The sequence below is a fragment of the Bombina bombina genome, chromosome 2 (genome assembly GCF_027579735.1).
Source record: "Bombina bombina isolate aBomBom1 chromosome 2, aBomBom1.pri, whole genome shotgun sequence".
Classification (NCBI taxonomy): Eukaryota; Metazoa; Chordata; class Amphibia; order Anura; family Bombinatoridae; genus Bombina; species Bombina bombina.
This window is the reverse complement of record NC_069500.1, coordinates 29814562-29840315: the sequence shown is the minus strand read 5'-3', so window position 1 is coordinate 29840315 and position 25754 is coordinate 29814562. Positions and strand designations below refer to the sequence as shown.

General features: G+C 36.9%; 1 protein-coding gene across 1 annotated transcript in view; it reads right to left on the bottom strand.

Annotated features, from left to right (window-relative positions):
* The window catches only part of IL11RA (interleukin 11 receptor subunit alpha), a 218634-nt gene that overhangs the window by 49407 nt on the left and 143473 nt on the right, over positions 1 to 25754 (bottom strand).

Below are 25754 nucleotides of genomic sequence, written 5' to 3'. Positions count from 1 at the left end.
AGATTTAATACTTTAGTAAGGTTTTGTAGGCTGCGGCAGTTTCTAAAGTGCCGTAAGTCACTGGCGACTCCAGAAATTTGTACTTACGCAGATTTCTGGACATCGGAGTTTGTCGACTTACGGCACTTTAGCATCTGACGGCGCCATAAATGGGATAGCTCGAGTTGCGAGCTGAAACTACGGGCGACGCAGGTTTTCCACGCTTGCGCCGAAACCTGCACGTATATCGGATCGCGCCCCTGATGTGTGCTACATCCTACAGGATACAACCAACTGGTACCTCTGTCCAGTAATCCCAACCCTCTTAAATGCTTTGTCTAGGTTTCAGAAGGGATTTTTTTAAAATAATTAATGAACAAGGCACAGATACGTAATTAGATGGACAGACAGCTTGCTAGGTAGATAGAGTGATATATAGATAGAAAAAACAGCAACCAAGCAGACTAAACATTGTAGACAGACAGACATCTGTCCCTGGAATAAAGAGGGTGAAAATGAAGAGATCTTGTTCATTTTGCTTTTTCTAGAACAAACGTATTGTTTTATGAGTGCATATATCTATTGTTATCACTCAGTAGCTACAATATTGCTATGTTGCAGGGATGTGACATATTCTCGCTAGTTGTAGTAAATGTCATTTGTTTGTGTAAAAGTGTGTTTGTGTTTTTTTATTAGTCATTATAACATGGTGAAATAATTATCACCAATGTGAATATAAATTTGTTGTGCAGAGCCTATGCTGTGATGCAGAAGGCGCCTGGGAGTTGGACACACTTGCTACAAGGCGCTGTCTGCTTGCCGAGCTGAGCCTGGCTTACGGCCTAGCTGGCGAATCTCCATGTCTTACGCAGGCTGTGACACAGACTGCTGAGGGGGTCAAGCTAATTGAGAAGCGATGCTGTGCGAGGGAGCTAGACATTGTTTGCATACTTATCCCCTCACTGCCCTGTAATTACATATGTACTATATGATCTCTCAGATGAAATGTGAGACGATAAAAGGAGATTTACTCATAAACTATCTGACTCTGATTACCTGTAATTAGTATAAATACATAGACACATGCAATGGTCCTCAGAGAGCGGTTAGACGTAATATTTCATTATTTATTATGTTATAAATATTTCTCTGGTATCTCTATCCCTCATACTGCAGGATGTGGCTCATATAATTCTTCCCAGTCTGGACAATCAGAAACAGTAGCAAGCGCAGGAGATTGTGGCTATCTGCCCCAGCTGTATTTGAGAAATGACTTTTATTATATTGCTGCATATTTCACTGGCCGCCATTATGTTTTCATGTGTTAGTAATTACTTTACTGAGATCACGAAACCTGATTAGCGTTTTATTTTTGCTGTTGATACTAAAGGAAGTTAGATTGAATTTCAAAGGGACGTATTTGTGAGAGTAATGCAGGTTCCTATACAGATTTTCTTTATGGTCTACTGACTTCTGTGTATTATTTAAGGCTTTGAGGGCAAAGAAAATAAACTATAGGTAAAGTCTGGGCCAATGTTGCATATAATTTAAATAGAATTCACTAGCTGATGCAAAAAAATCCACTGCAAATCAAATCTCTTAAAGAGACTGTACAGTCAAAATGAAACTTACATAGATTGGATAGAGCGTGACATGTCAAACAATTTTCCAGTTTGTTTTCTATTAGCCAATTTGCTAAGTTCTCTTGTTATCCTTTGTTAAAGGTAGTGCTAGGTGCGTCAAGAGCGTGCACATCTGGCAGGCTGTGTTATACATAATTACAAACACTGATGTGATAGGCTGCTACAGACACGTGCACACTTCAAAGCTCCTATCAGCCTACCTAGGTTTAGTCTTCAACCAAGGATACCAAAGGAACAAAGCAAATTGGATCATAGAAGTAAATCAGAAAGTTATCTAAAAAATTGTCCTTAAAGAGAAAGGAAAAGTCAAAATTAAACTCATTAAACAACTTTCCAATTTCTGTCTATTATCAATTTTGCTCTGTTCTCTTGGTATCCTTTGTTAAAAGGATATGGAATTGAAATAATTTCTTTCATGATTTCCAATTTACTTAATTATCAATTTTGCTTATTTTTTGTTATCCTTTAGTGACATGAGCAGCAATGCACTACTGGGAGCTAGCTGAACACATAGGTAAGCCAATAATAAGAGGTATAAATGTGCAGCCACCAAAAAGCAGCTAACTCCCAGCTCCTGAGCCTTACCTAGGTATGCATTTCAATAAAAGATACAAGAGGAAGGAAGCAAATTAGATAATAGAAGTACATTGGAATGTTGTTTAAAATGGATACTCTATATCTAATCATGAAAGTAAATTTTAGGGTTTTATGTCCCTTTAATGGTTAAAGCTAGGTAGGCTGATGGAAGCTTAGGTGCGTGCACGTGTCTTTAGCGTCTAGGGTAGTTGTGTTTGCAAACTATGTATTATATTGCTAATAAAGCAAACACTGCTGCCAGATGGCTAGAGACACGTGCACGCTCCTGAGCTCACCTAGGATTACCCCTTTAACATCCAGATTATTTGAATTTAATGTGGTTATGCTATTGGATCAGTGATAACTTTTGCTAGAAGCATTTTTGCTAATGAAAATCTATTGCAAAAATGGTTCTATTCAAAACTGAAATGCACTCATGCACTATTATGTCCCTTTAAAAGGAAATAAAGGATATTCATGAGTCAGAGAAGCACTACCAATTTTAAGAGGTTTTTACAGTTTACTTCTGTTATCAGATCTCCTTTTTGTTCTCTTGGTATCCTTTATTAAATAGCATACCTAGGTAGACTCAAGAGCAGTAATGAGCTACTGGGAGCTAGCTGGTGATTAGTAGCTACAGACATATACCTTTTCTCATTGGCTCAGGTCCTACTAGTTCTTTGCTGCTCAGAAGCTAACCTTAACTATGTGTTTAAGTGACTAGCACTTGTATGTCCTGTTATATTATGTTTTTTACATAAACACAGAAAATGTGTATACAAAGGTATCAACTGCTCACTGGCTATATCAATATATATTAAAATAACCTCAACACATACAAATGGTTTGAGTACAGTGGTATATTTGTTTCTACCATAACATACACAGAAGCATTGGTTGCTTATTTCTTGCTTCCTTGTAGGTCTGCAAACTGCCCTATTACCCTGGGGAAGTCAGTTTCTTATAGGATCTCATGTGTAGCCAATACAAGTGTAAGAAATCACTGATATTCGAGTTATATTGCATACAACCCTCGGCTGCACTTCTACTAGACTGGAAAACCAATAACCACCCCCAGGACATTCATCAGCAAATGAGCATCAGCAGGAAGTATCTATGCATCAAACAGGAAGTATCTAACAGACAATGAGCATCAGCAGGAAGTATCTACCAGTCAATACACATTAGCAGGAAGTATCTATTAGACAAGAGCATTAGCAGGAAGTATCTATCAGACAATGAAATTAGGAGGAGTATCTATCAGACAATGAGCATTAGCAGGAAGTATCTATCAGACAATGAGCATTAGCAGGAAGTATCTAACAGACAATTAGCATCAGCATGAAGTATCTAACAGACAATGAACATCAGCAGGAAGTATCTACCAGTCAATACACATTAACAGGAAGTATCTATCAGACAAGAGCATTAGCAGGAGGTATCTATCAGACAATGAGCATTAGCAGGAAGTATCTATCAGACAATGAGCATTAGCAGGAAGTATCTAACAGACAATTAGCATCAGCAGGAAGTATCTAACAGACAATGAGCATCAGCAGGAAGTATCTACCAGTCAATACACATTAGCAGGAAGTGTATAATCAGACAAGAGCTTTAGCAGGAGGTATCTATTCAGACAATGAGCATTAGCAGGAAGTATCCATCAGGACAATGAGCTTAGCTGGAAGTATCTATCAAACAATGAGGATTTGCAGGAAGCATCTATCAGATAATGAGCATTAGCAGGAAGTATCTATCAGACAATGAGCATTAGCAGGAAGTATCTATCAGACAATGAGCCATTAGCAGGAAGTATCTTTCGGATAATGAGCATTAGGAGGAAGTATCTATCAGATAATGAGGCATTTGCAGGAAGTATCTATCAGACAATGAGAATTAGGAGGAAGTTCTATTAGACGAGAGCATTAGCAGGAAGTATCTATCAGATAATAAGCATTAGGAGGAAGTATCTATCAGACAATGAGCATTAGGAGGAAGATCTATCAGACAATGAGCATTAGCAGGAAGTATCTATCAGTCAATAAGCATTAGAAGGAAGTATCTATCAGACAATGAGCATTAGCAGGAAGTTTCTATCATACAAGAGCATTAGCAGGAAGTATCTATCAGACAATGAGCATTATCAGGAAGTATCTATCAGACAAGCGCAATAGGAGGAAGTATCTCTCAGACAATGGAGCATTAGCAGAAAGTATCTATCATTCCAATGAGCATTAGGAATAAGTATCTATCAGACAATGAGCATTAGCAGGAAGTATCTATCAGATAATGATCATTAGCAGGAATTATCTATCAGACAATGGGCATTAGCTGGAAGTATCTATCAGATAATGAGCATTAGCAGAAAGTATCTATCAGACAATGAGCATTAGCAGGAAGTAGGGATTGCACCGAAACTTCGGCCGTACAAACGTTTCGGCAGAAAATGGCATTTTTTGTTTGTTTTTTTGCCTATTATTTTCAAGTAAATTTCATTGTGTAGCATATTTCAAATATGATGCTACCCACAGCTGCTGTTTGAGTTCATTTCTTGACTTACTGGTTTCTAATATAATAATAGTTTTCTAGGAATATATTTGGATAATTGGTAACAAAAATACTGTTAAATCTGATTCTGTTACACAGAAACTAAATACAGAATAATACAGTATATTGATATTTAATATTGTTTTAAGTAGGGATGCACCAAAATTTGGTCGCGAGAGACATTTTGACCGAAAATGGCATAATCGTTTTTTGCCTGTTTTGTTTTCTTGGTAAAATTATTGTGTAGCATATTATTCTTTTAAGATATTTTTGTCAATTTTAGTTTCAATAAAAGTGTGGTTATTTTATTTTATTGACTTGCAGGTTTTCAATTCTGATTCATTCATAAAATAGTCTAATTATGCAAAAAATAAAAAAAAATATATATATATTTTAAATTTGGGAAAAAAAGACATTTTCGTTTCGGTTTACGGCTAAGTGCCGCCTGGATTTTCGGATTCGGTTTCAGTCCAGAATTTCCATTTCGTTGCATCACTAGCAGGAAGTATCTATCAGATAATGACCATTAGCAGGAAGTATCTATCAGACAAGAGCATTAGCAGGAAGTATCTATCAGATAATGAGCATTAGCAGGAAGTATCTATCAGACAACGAGAATTAGGAGGAAGTATCTATAAGACAAGAGCATTAGCAGGAAGTATCGATCAGATAATAAGCATTAGGAGGAAGTATCTATCAGACAATGAGCATTAGCAGGAAGCATCTATCAGATAATGAGCATTAGCACGGAAGTTTCTATCAGACAATGAGCATTAGCAGGAAGTATCTACCAGATAATGAGCATTAGCAGGAAGTATTTATCAGACAATGAGCATTATCAGGAAGTATCTATCAGACAATGAGCATTAGCAGGAAGTATCTATCAGACAATGAGCATTAGCAGGAAGCATCTATCAGATAATGAGCATTAGCAGGAAGTTTCTATCAGACAACGAGCATTAGCAGGAAGTATCTATCAGATAATGAGCATTAGGAGGAAGTATCTATGAGACAATGAGCATTAGCAGGAAGTATCTATCAGACAATGAGCATTAGCAAGAAGTATCTGTCAGTCAGTTAGCATTAGAAGGAAGTATCTATCAGACAATGAGAATTAGGAGGAAGTATCTATCAGGCAAGAGCATTAGCACGAAGTATCTATCAGATAATAAGCATTAGGAGGAAGTATCTATCAGACAGGAGCATTAGCAGTAAGTATCTATCAGACAATGAGCATTAGCAGGAAGTATCTATCAGATAATGAACATTAGTAGGAGGTATCTATCAGACAATGAGCATTAGGAGGAAGTATCTATCAGACAATGAGCATTAGCAGGAAGTATCTATCAATCAGTAAGCATTAGCAGGAAGTATCTTTCAGACAATGAGCATTAGCAGGAAGTATCTATCAGATAATGAGCATTAGGAGGAAGTATTTATCAAACAATGAGCATTAGCAGGAAGTATCTATCAGACAAGAGCATTAGCAGGAGGCATCTATCAGACAATGAGCATTAGGAGGAAGTATCTATCAGACAATGAGCATTAGCAGGAAGTATCTATCAGACAATGAGAATTAGTAGGAAGTATCTATCAGATAATGAGCATTAGCAGGAAGTATCTATCAGATAATGAGCATTAGCAGGAAGTATTTATCAGACAATGAGCATTAGCAGGAAGTATTTATCAGACAATGAGCATTATCAGGAAGTATCTATCAGACAATGAGCATTAGCAAGAAGTATCTGTCAGTCAATTAGCATTAGCAGGAAGTATCTATCAGAAAATGAGAATTAGGAGGAAGTATCTATCAGGCAAGAGCATTAGCAGGAAGTATCTATCAGATAATAAGCATTAGGAGGAAGTATCTATCAGACAAGAGCATTAGCAGTAAGTATCTATCAGACAATGAGCATTAGCAGGAAGTATCTATCAGATAATGAAAATTAATAGGAGGTATCTATCAGACAATGAGCATTAGGAGGAAGTATCTATCAGACAATGAGCATTAGCAGGAAGTATCTATTGGTCAGTTAGCATTAGCAGGAAGTATCTATCAGACAAGAGCATTAGCAGGAAGTATCTATCAGATAATAAGCATTAGGAGGAAGTATCTATCAGACAAAAGCATTAGCCGGAAGTATCTATCAGACAATGAGCATTAGCAGGAAGTATCTATCAGACAATGAGCATTAGCAGGAAGTATCTAACAGACAATTAGCATCAGCATGAAGTATCTAACAGACAATGAACATCAGCAGGAAGTATCTACCAGTCAATACACATTAACAGGAAGTATCTATCAGACAAGAGCATTAGCAGGAGGTATCTATCAGACAATGAGCATTAGGAGGAAGTATCTATCAGACAATGAGCATTAGCAGGAAGTATCTAACAGACAATTAGCATCAGCAGGAAGTATCTAACAGACAATGAGCATCAGCAGGAAGTATCTACCAGTCAATACACATTAGCAGGAAGTGTATATCAGACAAGAGCATCAGCAGGAGGTATCTATCAGACAATGAGCATTAGCAGGAAGTATCCATCAGACAATGAGCATTAGCAGGAAGTATCTATCAAACAATGAGCATTAGCAGGAAGCATCTATCAGATAATGAGCATTAGCAGGAAGTATCTATCAGACAATGAGCATTAGCAGGAAGTATCTATCAGACAATGAGCATTAGCAGGAAGTATCTTTCGGATAATGAGCATTAGGAGGAAGTATCTATCAGATAATGAGCATTAGCAGGAAGTATCTATCAGACAATGAGAATTAGGAGGAAGTATCTATCAGACGAGAGCATTAGCAGGAAGTATCTATCAGATAATAAGCATTAGGAGGAAGTATCTATCAGACAATGAGCATTAGGAGGAAGTATCTATCAGACAATGAGCATTAGCAGGAAGTATCTATCAGTCAATAAGCATTAGAAGGAAGTATCTATCAGACAATGAGCATTAGCAGGAAGTATCTATCATACAAGAGCATTAGCAGGAAGTATCTATCAGACAATGAGCATTATCAGGAAGTATCTATCAGACAAGCGCATTAGGAGGAAGTATCTCTCAGACAATGAGCATTAGCAGAAAGTATCTATCATACAATGAGCATTAGGAATAAGTATCTATCAGACAATGAGCATTAGCAGAAAGTATCTATCAGACAATGAGCATTAGCAGGAAGTAGGGATGCACCGAAACTTCGGCCGTACAAACGTTTCGGCAGAAAATGGCATTTTTTGTTTGTTTTTTTGCCTATTATTTTCAGTAAATTTATTGTGTAGCATATTTCAAATTTGATGCTACCCCACAGCTGCTGTTTGAGTTCATTTCTTGACTTACTGTTTCTCATATAATAATAGTTTTCTAGGAATATATTTGGATAATTGGTAACAAAAATACTGTTAAATCTGATTCTGTTACACAGAACTAAATACAGAATAATACAGTATATTGATATTTAATATTGTTTTAAGTAGGGATGCACCAAAATTTGGTCGCAGAGACATTTTGACCGAAAATGGCATAATCGTTTTTTGCCTGTTTTGTTTTCTTGGTAAAATTATTGTGTAGCATATTATTCTTTTAAGATATTTTTGTCCAATTTTAGTTTCAATAAAAGTGTGGTTATTTTATTTTATTGACTTGCAGGTTTTCAATTCTGATTCATTCATAAAATAGTCTAATTATGCAAAAAAAAAAAAATATATATATATTTTAAAATTTGGGGAAAAAAAGACATTTTCGTTTCGGTTTACGGCTAAGTGCCGCCTGGATTTTCGGATTCGGTTTCAGTCCAGAATTTCCATTTCGTTGCATCACTAGCAGGAAGTATCTATCAGATAATGACCATTAGCAGGAAGTATCTATGAGACAATGAGCATTAGCAGGAAGTATCTATCAGATAATGAGCATTAGCAGGAAGTATCTATCAGACAACGAGAATTAGGAGGAAGTATCTATAAGACAAGAGCATTAGCAGGAAGTATCGATCAGATAATAAGCATTAGGAGGAAGTATCTATCAGACAATGAGCATTAGCAGGAAGCATCTATCAGATAATGAGCATTAGCAGGAAGTTTCTATCAGACAATGAGCATTAGCAGGAAGTATCTACCAGATAATGAGCATTAGCAGGAAGTATTTATCAGACAATGAGCATTATCAGGAAGTATCTATCAGACAATGAGCATTAGCAGGAAGTATCTATCAGACAATGAGCATTAGAGGAAGATCTATCAGATAATGAGCATTAGCAGAAGTTTCTATCAGACAATGAGCATTAGCAGGAAGTATCTATCAGATAATGAGCATTAGCAGGAAGTATTTATCAGACAATGAGCATTATCAGGAAGTATCTATCAGACAATGAGCATTAGCAAGAAGTATCTGTCAGTCAGTTAGCATTAGAAGGAAGTATCTATCAGACAATGAGAATTAGGAGGAAGTATCTATCAGGCAAGAGCATTAGCACGAAGTATCTATCAGATAATAAGCATTAGGAGGAAGTATCTATCAGACAGGAGCATTAGCAGTAAGTATCTATCAGACAATGAGCATTAGCAGGAAGTATCTATCAGATAATGAACATTAGTAGGAGGTATCTATCAGACAATGAGCATTAGGAGGAAGTATCTATCAGACAATGAGCATTAGCAGGAAGTATCTATCAATCAGTAAGCATTAGCAGGAAGTATCTTTCAGACAATGAGCATTAGCAGGAAGAATCTATCAGATAATGAGCATTAGGAGGAAGTATTTATCAAACAATGAGCATTAGCAGGAAGTATCTATCAGACAAGAGCATTAGCAGGAGGCATCTATCAGACAATGAGCATTAGGAGGAAGTATCTATCAGACAATGAGCATTAGCAGGAAGTATCTATCAGACAATGAGAATTAGTAGGAAGTATCTATCAGATAATGAGCATTAGCAGGAAGTATCTATCAGATAATGAGCATTAGCAGGAAGTATTTATCAGATAATGAGCATTAGCAGGAAGTATTTATCAGACAATGAGCATTATCAGGAAGTATCTATCAGACAATGAGCATTAGCAAGAAGTATCTGTCAGTCAGTTAGCATTAGCAGGAAGTATCTATCAGACAATGAGAATTAGGAGGAAGTATCTATCAGGCAAGAGCATTAGCAGGAAGTATCTATCAGATAATAAGCATTAGGAGGAAGTATCTATCAGACAAGAGCATTAGCAGTAAGTATCTATCAGACAATGAGCATTAGCAGGAAGTATCTATCAGATAATGAAAATTATAGGAGGTATCTATCAGACAATGAGCATTAGGAGGAAGTATCTATCAGACAATGAGCATTAGCAGGAAGTATCTATTGGTCAGTTAGCATTAGCAGGAAGTATCTATCAGACAAGAGCATTAGCAGGAAGTATCTATCAGATAATAAGCATTAGGAGGAAGTATCTATCAGACAAAAGCATTAGCCGGAAGTATCTATCAGACAATGAGCATTAGCAGGAAGTATCTATCAGACAATGAGCATTAGCAGGAAGTATCTATCACACAATGAGCATTAGCAAGAAGTATCTGTCAGTCAGTTAGCATTAGCAGGAAGTATCTATCAGACAATGAGAATTATGAGTAAGTATCTATCAGGCAAGAGCATTAGCAGGAAGTATCTATCAGATAATAAGCATTAGGAGGAAGTATCTATCAGACAAGAGCAATAGCAGTAAGTATCTATCAGACAATGATCATTAGCAGGAAGTATCTATCAGATAATGAACATTAGTAGGAGGTATCTATCAGACAATGAGCATTAGGAGGAAGTATCTATCAGACAATGAGCATTAGCAGGAAGTATCTATGAGTCAGTAAGCATTAGCAGGAAGTATCTTTTAGACAAAGAGCATTAGCAGGAAGTATCTATCAGATAATGAGCATTAGGATGAAGTATTTATCAAACAATGAGCATTAGCAGGAAGTATCTATCAGACAAGAGCATTAGCAGGAGGCATCTATCAGACAATGAGCATTAGGAGGAAGTATATATCAGGCAATGAGCATTAGCAGGAAGTATCTATCAGACAATGAGAATTAGTAGGAAGTATCTATCAGATAATGAGCATTAGTAGGACGTATCTATCAGATAATAAGCAGTAGGAGGAAGTATCTATCAGATAATGAGCATTAGTAGGAAGTATCTATCAGACAGTGAGCATTAGGAGGAAGTATCTATCAGACAATGAGCATTAGCAGGAAGTATCTATCAGACAATGAGCATTATCAGGAAGTATCTATCAGACAATGAGCATTAGCAAGAAGTATCTGTCAGTCAGTTAGCATTAGCAGGAAGTATCTATCAGACAATGAGAATTAGGAGGAAGTATCTATCAGGCAAGAGCATTAGCAGGAAGTATCTATCAGACAAGAGCATTAGCAGTAAGTATCTATCAGACAATGAGCATTAGCAGGAAGTATCTATCAGATAATGAACATTAGTAGGAGGTATCTATCAGACAATGAGCATTAGCAGGAAGTATCTATCAGTCAGTAAGCATTAGCAGGAAGTATCTTTCAGACAATGAGCATTAGCAGGAAGTATCTATCAGATAATGAGCATTAGGAGGAAGTATTTATCAAACAATGAGCATTAGCAGGAAGTATCTATCAGACAAGAGCATTAGCAGGAGGCATCTATCAGACAATGAGCATTAGGAGGAAGTATCTATCAGACAATGAGCATTAGCAGGAAGTATCTAACAGATAATGAACATTAGTAGGAGGTATCTATCAGACAATGAGCATTAGGAGGAAGTATCTATCAGACAATGAGCATTAGCAGGAAGTATCTAATCAGATAATGAGCGTTAGTAGGAAGTATCTATCAGATAATGTGCATTAGTAGGAAGTATCTATCAGACAATGAGCATTAGGAGGAAGTATCTATCAGACAATGAGCATTAGCAGGAAGTATCTATTGGTCAGTAAGCATTAGCAGGAAGTATCTATCTGACAAGAGCATTAGCAGGAAGTATCTATCAGATAATAAGCATTAGGAGGAAGTATCTATCAGACAAAAGCATTAGCCGGAAGTATCTATCAGACAATGAGCATTAGCAGGAAGTATCTATCAGACAATGAGCATTAGCAGGAAGTATCTATCAGACAATGCAGCATTAGCAAGAAGTATCTGTCAGTCAGTTAGCATTTAGCAGGATAGTATCTATCAGACAATGAGAATTAGGAGGAAGTATCTATCAGGCAAGAGCATTAGCAGGAAGTATCTATCAGATAATAAGCATTAGGAGGAAGTATCTATCAGACAAGAGCATTAGCAGTAAGTATCTATCAGACAATGAGCATTAGCAGGAAGTTATCTATCAGATAATGAACATTAGTAGGAGGTATCTATCAGACAATGAAGCATTAGGAGGAAGTATCTATCAGACAATGAGCATTAGCAGGAAGTATCTATCAGTCAGTAAGCATTAGCAGGAAGTATCTTTCAGACAATGAGCATTAGCAGGAAGTATCTATCAGATAATGAGCATTAGGAGGAAGTATTTATCAAACAATGAGCATTAGCAGGAAGTATCTATCAGACAAGAGCATTAGCAGGAAGTATCTATCAGACAATGAGCATTAGCAGGAAGTATCTATCAGACAATGAGCATTAGCAGGAAGTATCTATCAGACAATGAGAATTAGTAGGAAGTATCTATCAGATAATGAGCAGTAGGAGGAAGTATCTATCAGATAATGAGCATTAGTAGGAAGTATCTATCACACAATGAGCATTAGGAGGAAGTATCTATCAGACAATGAGAATTAGCAGGAAGTATCTATTGGTCAGTTCGCATTAGCAGGAAGTATCTATCAGACAAGAGCATTAGCAGGAAGTATCTATCAGATAATAAGCATTAGGAGGAAGTATCTATCAGACAAAAGCATTAGCCGGAAGTATCTATCAGACAATGAGCATTAGCAGGAAGTATCTATCAGACAATGAGCATTAGCAGGAAGTATCTATCAGACAATGAGCATTAGCAGGAAGCATCTATCAGATTAATGAGCAATTAGCAGGAAGTATCTATCAGACAATGAGCATTAGCAGGAAGTATCTATCAGATAATGAGCATTAGCAGGAAGTATCTATCAGACAATGAGCATTAGCAGGAAGCATCTATCAGATAATGAGCATTAGCAGGAAGTATCTATAAGACAATGAGTATTATAAGGAAGTATCTATCAGACAATGAGCATTAGCAAGAAGTATCTGTCAGTCAGTTAGCATTAGCAGGAAGTATCTATCAGACAATGAGAATTAGGAGGAAGTATCTATCAGGCAAGAGCATTAGCAGGAAGTATCTATCAGATAATAAGCATTAGGAGGAAGTATCTATCAGACAAGAGCATTAGCAGGAAGTATCTATCAGACAATGAGCATTAGCAGGAAGTATCTATCAGACAATGAGCATGAGGAGGAAGTATCTATCAGACAATGAGCATTAGCAGGAAGTATCTATCAGTCAGTAAGCATTAGCAGGAAGTATCTATCAGACAAGAGCATTAGCAGGAAGTATCTATGAGTCAGTAAGCATTAGCAGGAAGTATCTTTTAGACAAAGAGCATTAGCAGGAAGTATCTATCAGATAATGAGCATTAGGAGGAAGTATTTATCAAACAATGAGCATTAGCAGGAAGTATCTATCAGACAAGAGCATTAGCAGGAGGCATCTATCAGACAATGAGCATTAGGAGGAAGTATATATCAGGCAATGAGCATTAGCAGGAAGTATCTATCAGGCAATGAGAATTAGTAGGAAGTATCTATCAGATAATGAGCATTAGTAGGACGTATCTATCAGATAATGAGCAGTAGGAGGAAGTATCTATCAGATAATGAGCATTAGTAGGAAGTATCTATCAGACAGTGAGCATTAGGAGGAAGTATCTATCAGACAATGAGCATTAGCAGGAAGTATCTATCAGACAATGAGCATTAGCAGGAAGTATCTATCAGACAATGAGCATTAGCAGGAAGTATCTGTCAGTCAGTTAGCATTAGCAGGAAGTATCTATCAGACAATGAGAATTAGGAGGAAGTATCTATCAGGCAAGAGCATTAGCAGGAAGTATCTATCAGACAAGAGCATTAGCAGTAAGTATCTATCAGACAATGAGCATTAGCAGGAAGTATCTATCAGAAAATGAACATTAGTAGGAAGTATCTATCAGACAATGAGCATTAGCAGGAAGTATCTATCAGTCAGTAAGCATTAGCAGGAAGTATCTATCAGACAATGAGCATTAGCAGGAAGTATCTATCAGATAATGAGCATTAGGAGGAAGTATTTATCAAACAATGAGCATTAGCAGGAAGTATCTATCAGACAAGAGCATTAGCAGGAGGCATCTATCAGACAATGAGCATTAGCAGGAAGTATCTATCAGACAATGAGCATTAGCAGGAAGTATCTATCAGATAATGAACATTAGTAGGAGGTATCTATCAGACAATGAGCATTAGGAGGAAGTATCTATCAGACAATGAGCATTAGCAGGAAGTATCTATCAGATAATGAGCGTTAGTAGGAAGTATCTATCAGATAATGAGCAGTAGGAGGAAGTATCTATCAGATAATGAGCATTAGTAGGAAGTAATCTATCAGACAATGAGCATTAGGAGGAAGTATCTATCAGACAATGAGCATTAGCAGGAAGTATCTATTGGTCAGTAAGCATTAGCAGGAAGTATCTATCAGACAAGAGCATTAGCAGGAAGTATCTATCAGATAATAAGCATTAGGAGGAAGTATCTATCAGACAAAAGCATTAAGCCGAAGTATCTATCAGACAATGAGCATTAGCAGGAAGTATCTATCAGACAATGAGGCATTAGCAGGAAGTATCTATCAGACAATGAGCATTAGCCAAGAAGTATCTGTCAGTCAGTTAGCATTAGCAGGAAGTATCTATCAGACAATGAGAATTAGGAGGAAGTATCTATCAGGCAAGAGCATTAGCAGGAAGTAATCTATCAGATAATAAGCATTAGGAGGAAGTATCTATCAGACAAGAGCATTAGCAGTAAGTATCTATCAGACAATGAGCATTAGCAGGAAGTATCTATCAGATAATGAACATTAGTAGGAGGTATCTATCAGACAATGAGCATTAGGAGGAAGTATCTATCAGACAATGAGCATTAGCAGGAAAGTATCTATCAGTCAGTAAGCATTAGCAGGAAGAATCTTTCAGACAATGAGCATTAGCAGGAAGTATCTATCAGATAATGAGCATTAGGAGGAAGTATTTATCAAACAAAGAGCATTAGCAGGAAGTATCTATCAGACAAGAGCATTAGCAGGAGGCATCTATCAGACAATGAGCATTAGGAGGAAGTATCTATCAGACAATGAGCATTAGCAGGAAGTATCTATCAGACAATGAGAATTAGTAGGAAGTATCTATCAGATAATGAGCAGTAGGAGGAAGTATCTATCAGACAATGAGAATTAGCAGGAAGTATCTATTGGTCAGTTAGCATTAGCAGGAAGTATCTATCAGACAAGAGCATTAGCAGGAAGTATCTATCAGATAATAAGCATTAGGAGGAAGTATCTATCAGACAAAAGCATTAGCCGGAAGTATCTATCAGACAATGAGCATTAGCAGGAAGTATCTATCAGACAATGAGCATTAGCAGGAAGTATCTATCAGACAATGAGCATTAGCAGGAAGCATCTATCAGATAATGAGCATTAGCAGGAAGTATCTATCAGACAATGAGCATTAGCAGGAAGTATCTATCAGATAATGAGCATTAGCAGGAAGTATCTATCAGACAATGAGCATTAGCAGGAAGCATCTATCAGATAATGAGCATTAGCAGGAAGTATCTATCAGACAATGAGTATTATAAGGAAGTATCTATCAGACAATGAGCATTAGCAAGAAGTATCTGTCAGTCAGTTAGCATTAGCAGGAAGTATCTATCAGACAATGAGAATTAGGAGGAAGTATCTATCAGGCAAGAGCATTAGCAGGAAGTATCTATCAGACAAGAGCATTAGCAGTAAGTATCTATCAGACAATGAGCATTAGCAGGAAGTATCTATCAGATAATGAACATTAGTAGGAGGTATCTATCAGACAATGAGCATTAGCAGGAAGTATCTATCAGTCAGTAAGCATTAGCAGGAAGTATCTTTCAGACAATGAGCATTAGCAGGAAGTATCTATCAGATAATGAGCATTAGGAGGAAGTATTTATCAAACAATGAGCATTAGCAGGAAGTATCTATCAGACAAGAGCATTAGCAGGAGGCATCTATCAGGACAATGAGCATTAGGAGGAAGTATCTATCAGACAATGAGCATTAGCAGGAAGTATCTATCAGATAATGAACATTAGTAGGAGGTATCTATCAGACAATGAGCATTAGGAGGAAGTATATATCAGACAATGAGCATTAGCAGGAAGTATCTATCAGATAATGAGCGTTAGTAGGAAGTATCTATCAGATAATGAGCATTAGTAGGAAGTATCTATCAGACAATGAGCATTAGGAGGAAGTATCTATCAGACAATGAGCATTAGCAGGAAGTATCTATTGGTCAGTAAGCATTAGCAGGAAGTATCTATCTGACAAGAGCATTAGCAGGAAGTATCTATCAGATAATAAGCATTAGGAGGAAGTATCTATCAGACAAAAGCATTAGCCGGAAGTATCTATCAGACAATGAGCATTAGCAGGAAGTATCTATCAGACAATGAGCATTAGCAGGAAGTATCTATCAGACAATGAGCATTAGCAAGAAGTATCTGTCAGTCAGTTAGCATTAGCAGGAAGTATCTATCAGACAATGAGAATTAGGAGGAAGTATCTATCAGGCAAGAGCATTAGCAGGAAGTATCTATCAGATAATAAGCATTAGGAGGAAGTATCTATCAGACAAGAGCATTAGCAGTAAGTATCTATCAGACAATGAGCATTAGCAGGAAGTATCTATCAGATAATGAACATTAGTAGGAGGTATCTATCAGACAATGAGCATTAGGAGGAAGTATCTATCAGACAATGAGCATTAGCAGGAAGTATCTATCAGTCAGTAAGCATTAGCAGGAAGTATCTTTCAGACAATGAGCATTAGCAGGAAGTATCTATCAGATAATGAGCATTAGGAGGAAGTATTTATCAAACAATGAGCATTAGCAGGAAGTATCTATCAGACAAGAGCATTAGCAGGAGGCATCTATCAGACAATGAGCATTAGGAGGAAGTATCTATCAGACAATGAGCATTAGCAGGAAGTATCTATCAGACAATGAGAATTAGTAGGAAGTATCTATCAGATAATGAGCAGTAGGAGGAAGTATCTATCAGATAATGAGCATTAGTAGGAAGTATCTATCACACAATGAGCATTAGGAGGAAGTATCTATCAGACAATGAGAATTAGCAGGAAGTATCTATTGGTCAGTTAGGCATTAGCAGGAAGTATCTATCAGACAAGAGCATTAGCAGGAAGTATCTATCAGATAATAAGCATTAGGAGGAAGTATCTATCAGACAAAAGCATTAGCCGGAAGTATCTATCAGACAATGAGCATTAGCAGGAAGTATCTATCAGACAATGAGCATTAGCAGGAAGTATCTATCAGACAATGAGCATTAGCAGGAAGCATCTATCAGATAATGAGCATTAGCAGGAAGTATCTATCAGACAATGAGCATTAGCAGGAAGTATCTATCAGATAATGAGCATTAGCAGGAAGTATCTATCAGACAATGAGCATTAGCAGGAAGCATCTATCAGATAATGAGCATTAGCAGGAAGTATCTATAAGACAATGAGTATTATAAGGAAGTATCTATCAGACAATGAGCATTAGCAAGAAGTATCTGTCAGTCAGTTAGCATTAGCAGGAAGTATCTATCAGACAATGAGAATTAGGAGGATGTATCTATCAGGCAAGAGCATTAGCAGGAAGTATCTATCAGATAATAAGCATTAGGAGGAAGTATCTATCAGACAAGAGCATTAGCAGGAAGTATCTATCAGACAATGAGCATTAGCAGGAAGTATCTATCAGACAATGAGCATTAGCAGGAAGTATCTATCAGACAAGAGCATTAGCAGGAAGTATCTATCAGATAATAAGCATTAGGAGGAAGTATCTATCAGACAAAAGCATTAGCCGGAAGTATCTATCAGACAATGAGCATTAGCAGGAAGTATCTATCAGACAATGAGCATTAGCAGGAAGTATCTATCAGACAATGAGCATTAGCAGGAAGCATCTATCAGATAATGAGCATTAGCAGGAAGTATCTATCAGACAATGAGCATTAGCAGGAAGTATCTATCAGATAATGAGCATTAGCAGGAAGTATCTATCAGACAATGAGCATTAGCAGGAAGCATCTATCAGATAATGAAGCATTAGCAGGTAAGTATCTATAAGACAATGAGTATTATAAGGAAGTATCTATCAGACAATGAGCCATTAGCAAGAAGTATCTGTCAGTCAGTTAGCATTAGCAGGAAGTATCTATCAGACAATGAGAATTAGGAGGAAGTATCTATCAGGCAAGAGCATTAGCAGGAAGTATCTATCAGATAATAAGCATTAGGAGGAAGTATCTATCAGACAAGAGCATTAGCAGGAAGTATCTATCAGACAATGAGCATTAGCAGGAAGTATCTATCAGACAACGAGCATGAGGAGGAAGTATCTATCAGACAATGAGCATTAGCAGGAAGTATCTATCAGTCAGTAAGCATTAGCAGGAAGTATCTATCAGACAAGAGCATTAGCAGGAAGTATCTATGAGTCAGTAAGCATTAGCAGGAAGTATCTTTTAGACAAAGAGCATTAGCAGGAAGTATCTATCAGATAATGAGCATTAGGAGGAAGTATTTATCAAACAATGAGCATTAGCAGGAAGTATCTATCAGACAAGAGCATTAGCAGGAGGCATCTATCAGACAATGAGCATTAGGAGGAAGTATATATCAGGCAATGAGCATTAGCAGGAAGTATCTATCAGGCAATGAGAATTAGTAGGAAGTATCTATCAGATAATGAGCATTAGTAGGACGTATCTATCAGATAATGAGCAGTAGGAGGAAGTATCTATCAGATAATGAGCATTAGTAGGAAGTATCTATCAGACAGTGAGCATTAGGAGGAAGTATCTATCAGACAATGAGCATTAGCAGGAAGTATCTATCAGACAATGAGCATTATCAGGAAGTATCTATCAGACAATGAGCATTAGCAAGAAGTATCTGTCAGTCAGTTAGCATTAGCAGGAAGTATCTATCAGACAATGAGAATTAGGAGGAAGTATCTATCAGGCAAGAGCATTAGCAGGAAGTATCTATCAGACAAGAGCATTAGCAGTAAGTATCTATCAGACAATGAGCATTAGCAGGAAGTATCTATCAGATAATGAACATTAGTAGGAGGTATCTATCAGACAATGAGCATTAGCAGGAAGTATCTATCAGTCAGTAAGCATTAGCAGGAAGTATCTATCAGACAATGAGCATTAGCAGGAAGTATCTATCAGATAATGAGCATTAGGAGGAAGTATTTATCAAACAATGAGCATTAGCAGGAAGTATCTATCAGACAAGAGCATTAGCAGGAGGCATCTATCAGACAATGAGCATTAGGAGGAAGTATCTATCAGACAATGAGCATTAGCAGGAAGTATCTATCAGATAATGAACATTAGTAGGAGGTATCTATCAGACAATGAGCATTAGGAGGAAGTATCTATCAGACAATGAGCATTAGCAGGAAGTATCTATCAGATAATGAGCGTTAGTAGGAAGTATCTATCAGATAATGAGCAGTAGGAGGAAGTATCTATCAGATAATGAGCATTAGTAGGAAGTATCTATCAGACAATGAGCATTAGGAGGAAGTATCTATCAGACAATGAGCATTAGCAGGAAGTATCTATTGGTCAGTAAGCATTAGCAGGAAGTATCTATCAGACAAGAGCATTAGCAGGAAGTATCTATCAGATAATAAGCATTAGGAGGAAGTATCTATCAGACAAAAGCATTAGCCGGAAGTATCTATCAGACAATGAGCATTAGCAGGAAGTATCTATCAGACAATGAGCATTAGCAGGAAGTATCTTATCAGACAATGAGCATTAGCAAGAAGTATCTGTCAGTCAGTTAGCATTAGCAGGAAGTATCTATCAGACAATGAGAATTAGGAGGAAGTATCTATCAGGCAAGAGCATTAGCAGGAAGTATCTATCAGATAATAAGCATTAGGAGGAAGTATCTATCAGCAAGAGCATTAGCAGGAAGTATCTATCAGACAATGAGCATTAGCAGGAAGTATCTATCAGATAATGAACATTAGTAGGAGGTATCTATCAGACAATGAGCATTAGGAGGAAGTATCTATCAGACAATGAGCATTAGCAGGAAGTATCTATCAGTCAGTAAGCATTAGCAGGAAGAATCTTTCAGACAATGAGCATTAGCAGGAAGTATCTATCAGATAATGAGCATTAGGAGGAAGTATTTATCAAACACTTGAGCATTAGCAGGAAGTATCTATCAGACAAGAGCATTAGCAGGAAGTATCTATCAGACAATGAGCATTATCAGGAAGTATCTATCAGACAAGCGCATTAGCAGGAAGTATCTATCAGATAATGAGCATTAGGAGGAAGTATTTATCAAACAATGAGCATTAGCAGGAAGTATCTATCAGACAAGAGCATTAGCAGGAAGAATCTTTCAGACAATGAGCATTAGCAGGAAGTATCTATCAGATAATGAGCATTAGGAGGAAGTATTTATCAAACAATGAGCATTAGCAGGAAGTATCTATCAGACAAGAGCATTAGCAGGAAGTATCTATCAGACAATGAGCATTATCAGGAAGTATCTATCAGACAAGCGCATTAGCAGGAGGCATCTATCAGACAATGAGCATTAGGAGGAAGTATCTATCAGACAATGAGCATTAGCAGGAAGTATCTATCAGACAATGAGAATTAGTAGGAAGTATCTATCAGATAATGAGCAGTAGGAGGAAGTATCTATCAGACAATGAGAATTAGCAGGAAGTATCTATTGGTCAGTTAGCATTAGCAGGAAGTATCTATCAGACAAGAGCATTAGCAGGAAGTATCTATCAGATAATAAGCATTAGGAGGAAGTATCTATCAGACAAAAGCATTAGCCGGAAGTATCTATCAGACAATGAGCATTAGCAGGAAGTATCTATCAGACAATGAGCATTAGCAGGAAGTATCTATCAGACAATGAGCATTAGCAGGAAGCATCTATCAGATAATGAGCATTAGCAGGAAGTATCTATCAGGACAATGAGCATTAGCAGGAAGTATCTATCAGATAATGAGCATTAGCAGGAAGTATCTATCAGACAATGAGCATTAGCAGGAAGCATCTATCAGATAATGAGCATTAGCAGGAAGTATCTATCAGACAATGAGTATTATAAGGAAGTATCTATCAGACAATGAGCATTAGCAAGAAGTATCTGTCAGTCAGTTAGCATTAGCAGGAAGTATCTATCAGACAATGAGAAATTAGGAGATAGTATCTATCAGGCAAGAGCATTAGCAGGAAGTATCTATCAGATAATAAGAATTAGGAGGAAGTATCTATCAGACAAGAGCATTAGCAGGAAGTATCTATCAGACAATGAGCATTAGCAGGAAGTATCTATCAGACAATGAGCATGAGGAGGAAGTATCTATCAGACAATGAGCATTAGCAGGAAGTATCTATCAGTCAGTAAGCATTAGCAGGAAGTATCTATCAGACAAGAGCATTAGCAGGAAGTATCTATCAGATAATAAGCATTAGGAGGATGTATCTATCAGACAAGAGCTTTAGCAGGAAGTATCTATCAGATAATGAGCATTAGGAGGAAGTATCTATCAGACAATGAGCATTAGCAGGAAGTATCTATCAGACAAGAGTATTAGCAGGAGGCATCTATCAGACAATGAGCATTAGGTGGAAGTATCTATCAGACAATGAGCATTTGCAGGAAGTATCTATCAGATAATGAGCATTAGCATGAATTATCTATCAGACAATGGGCATTAGCAGGAAGTATCTATCAGATAATGAGCATTAGCAGAAAGTATTTATCAGACAATGAGCATTAGCAGGAAGTAGGGATGCACCGAAATTTCGGCCGCAGAAAAGTTTCGCCAGAAAATGGCATTTTTGGCTATTTAGTTTTTCGTTTTTTTTGCCTATTATTTTCAGTAAAATTATTGTGTAGCATATTTCAAATTTGATGCTACCCCACAGCTGCTGTTTGAGTTTATTTCTTGACTTACTGTTTCTCATATAATAATAGTTTTCTAGGACTATATTTGTATAATTGGTAACAAAAATACTGTTAAATCTGATTCTGTTACACATAACTAAATACAGAATAATACAGTATATTGATATTTAATATTGTTTTAAGTAGGGATGCACCAAAATTTGGTCGCAGAAACATTTTGGCCGAAAATGGCATTATCGTTTTTTTGTCTGTTTTGTTTTCTTGGTAAAATTATTGTGTAGCATATTATTGTTTTAAAGATATTTTTGTCCAATTTTAGTGTGTTACTTTCAATAAAAGTGTGGTTATTTTATTTTATTGGCTTGCAGGTTTTCAATTCATGATTCATTCATAAAATAGTCTAATTATGCAAAAAAAATAAAAAAATATATTTTTAAAAATTTGGAAAAAAAAGACATTTTTCGGTTTCGGTTTACGGCTAAGTGCCTCCTGGATTTTCGGATTCGGTTTCAGTCCAGAATTTCCATTTCGGTGCATCACTAGCAGGAAGTATCTATCAGATAATGACCATTAGCAGGAAGTATCTATCAGACAATGAGCATTAGCAGGAAGTATCTATCAGTCAATGAGCATTAGCAGGAAGTACCCATTAGCTAATCATCAGTATCAGGAAGTATCCATCAGTCAGTGAGCATTAATAGGAAGTATCTATCAGATAATGAGCATTATCAGGAAGTATCTATCAGGCAAAGAGCATTAGGAGGAAGTATCTATTAGACAATGAGCATTAGCAGGAAGTATCTATTAGACAATGAGCATTAGCCGGAAGTATCTATCAGTCAGTGAGCATTAGCAGGAAGTATTTATCAGATAATGAGCATTAGCAGGAAGTATCTATCAGACAATGAGCATTAGCAGGAAGTATCAATAAGTCAATGAGCATTAGCAGGAAATTTCTATCAGATAATGACCATTAGCAGGAAGTATCTATCAGATAATGAGCATTAGCAGGAAGTATTTATCAGATAATGAGCATTAGCAGGAAGTATCTATCAGACAATGAGAATTAGCAGGAAGTATCTATCAGTCAATGAGCATTAGCAGGAATAACCCATTAGCTAATCAGCAGTATCAGGAAGTATCCATCAGTCAGTGAGCATTAATAGAAAGTATCTATCAGATAATGAGCATTAGCAGGAAGTATCTATCAGACAAAGAGCATTAGCAGGAAGTATCTATCAGTCAATGAGCATTAGTCGGAAGTATCTATCAGTCAATGAGCATTAGCAGGAAGTATTTATCAGATAATGAGCATTAGCAGGAAGTATCTATCAGACAATGAGCATTAGCAGGAAGTATCTATCAGTCAATGAGCATTAGCAGGAAGTACCCATTAGCTAATCTCAGGAAGTATCCATCAGTCAGTGAGCATTAATAGGAAGTATCTATCAGATAATGAGCATTAGCAGGAAGTATCTATCAGACAATGAGCATTAGCAGGAAGTATCTATCAGTCAATGAGCATTAGCAGGAAGTACCCATTAGCTAATCAGCAGTATCAGGAAGTATCCATCAGTCAGTGAGCATTAATAGGAAGTATCTATCAGATAATGAGCATTAGCAGGAAGTATCTATCAGACAATGAGCATTAGCAGGAAGTATCTATCAGTCAATGAGAATTAGCAGGAAGTACCCATTAGCTAATCAGCAGTATCAGGAAGTATCCATCAGTCAGTGAGCATTAATAGGAAGTATCTATCAGATAATGAGCATTAGCAGGAAGTATCTAACAGGCAATGAGCATTGGGAGGAAGTATCTATCAGACAATGAGCATTAACAGGAAGTATCTATCAGACAATGAGCATTAGCAGGAAGTATCTATCAGATAATGAGCTTTAGCAGGAAGTATCTATCAGACAAGAGCATTAGCAGGAAGTATCTATCAGATAATGAGCTTTAGCAGGAAGTATCTATCAGACAATGAGCATTAGCAGGAAGTATCTATCAGATAATGAGCTTTAGCAGGAAGTATCTATCAGACAATGAGCATTAGCAGGAAGTATCTATCAGATAATGAGCTTTAGCAGGAAGTATCTATCAGACAATGAGCATTAGCAGGAAGTATCTATCAGATAATGAGCTTTAGCAGGAAGTATCTATCAGACAAGAGCATTAGCAGGAAGTATCTATCAGACAATGAGGATTAGCAGGAAGTATTTATCAGACAATGAGGATTAGGAGTAAGTATGTAGCAGTCAATTAGCTTTACCAGGATGTACATATCAGCTGATACATTTTACATTATATTAATTTCCGTTTATATTTAAAAAGTTGTGGCTACAAATTGATTGGCCAAAGAAACTTTAAAGGGACAGTAAAGTCAAAATGAAACGTTAATGATTAGATAGTTACATGCACTTCTAAATAACTTTCCAATTTTTTTCTATTATCAAATTTACTCTTTTCTCTTGACATCCTTTGAAGATTCTGGTGGAAAGTGTGCAGAGTTCCCAATTTCTCTTTAAGATCTGCGTCCAAACGGCAAACACAAATAATTTGGAATACCATCTTCTACAAAAAAAACATGTTCAGCTAAATAAAAAAAAAAGGAGTATATACTTTGCAATCAAGTGCAAAATTCCACAGCTATTATCATTTCTTGAACTCGTGTATTAGCACAATACCTTTTTATTATAGTAGATATTTCTTTAGAATACTCAGTATCTGAAATATTCAACCTTTCAAACAGAACAATTAAGGTTATGTCTATTTTTCCTTTTTCTAGACATTATCTCTAGGATGGGCGGGTGCAGCTGGCCCAGATTAAACTAATCCGGACTTGGAGAGGTCTAGAAAACATAATCAGGATGACCCTAAATATAGCAGAAAGGAACACACACACACATTCTATGTGATATTTCCTGTTTGGCCGGGATAGAGACCAACAATCAGACAGGAACATTTGATGGATAGAAGATGCCAAAATAATGTCACCAGTGTGCCAGCTGGTCTTCAGGACAAGATCAGCGTTTCTGGGCAGCAGCCGGACAAGTCAGAGAAAAAGACACGCGGGGTGTTGTGTTTCAGTTTGTTAACAATGGCTGCAAAAAATATGGCTCAGCCGCTGCAGACAACACATAGATAACCTTTTATCTTCCTGTGACACAAATAGTACGTCAGTGAGTCAGGTGACAACTAGCTATAAAGCACGGCTGTCCAATAACTAGATATGTATAGTTTATATCAATATTTAAAGGGACACTCAAGTCAAAATAACCTTTTATGATTCAGATAGAGCCGCAGTTTTAAGACACTTTCCAATTTACTTCCATTACCACATTGTGCACAGTCTTTTTATATTCACACTTTCTGGGGAACAAGAATCTACTGAGCATGTGCGCAATCTCACAGGATATACGTATACTAGTCTGTGATTGGCTGATATCTGTCACATGATACAGGGGGCTGGATAATAAGAGAAAAATACATTTGTCAGGAAAAAATCTACTGCTTCTTTGAAACTCAGTGTTATTGCCTTTTTTTTATTATGCACTTGTTAATTATGTAATTCTATGGCATTGAGTGGTCCTTTAAACTGTCACTTTATTAATGATTTGCAAAAATCCTTTATCCCTGGTGAGTATCTGGCCAGGTAGTGTTAGCTGTAAATTAGTCCACTGCTGTAAGCAATTGCTGTCCAGTATGTAGCTCA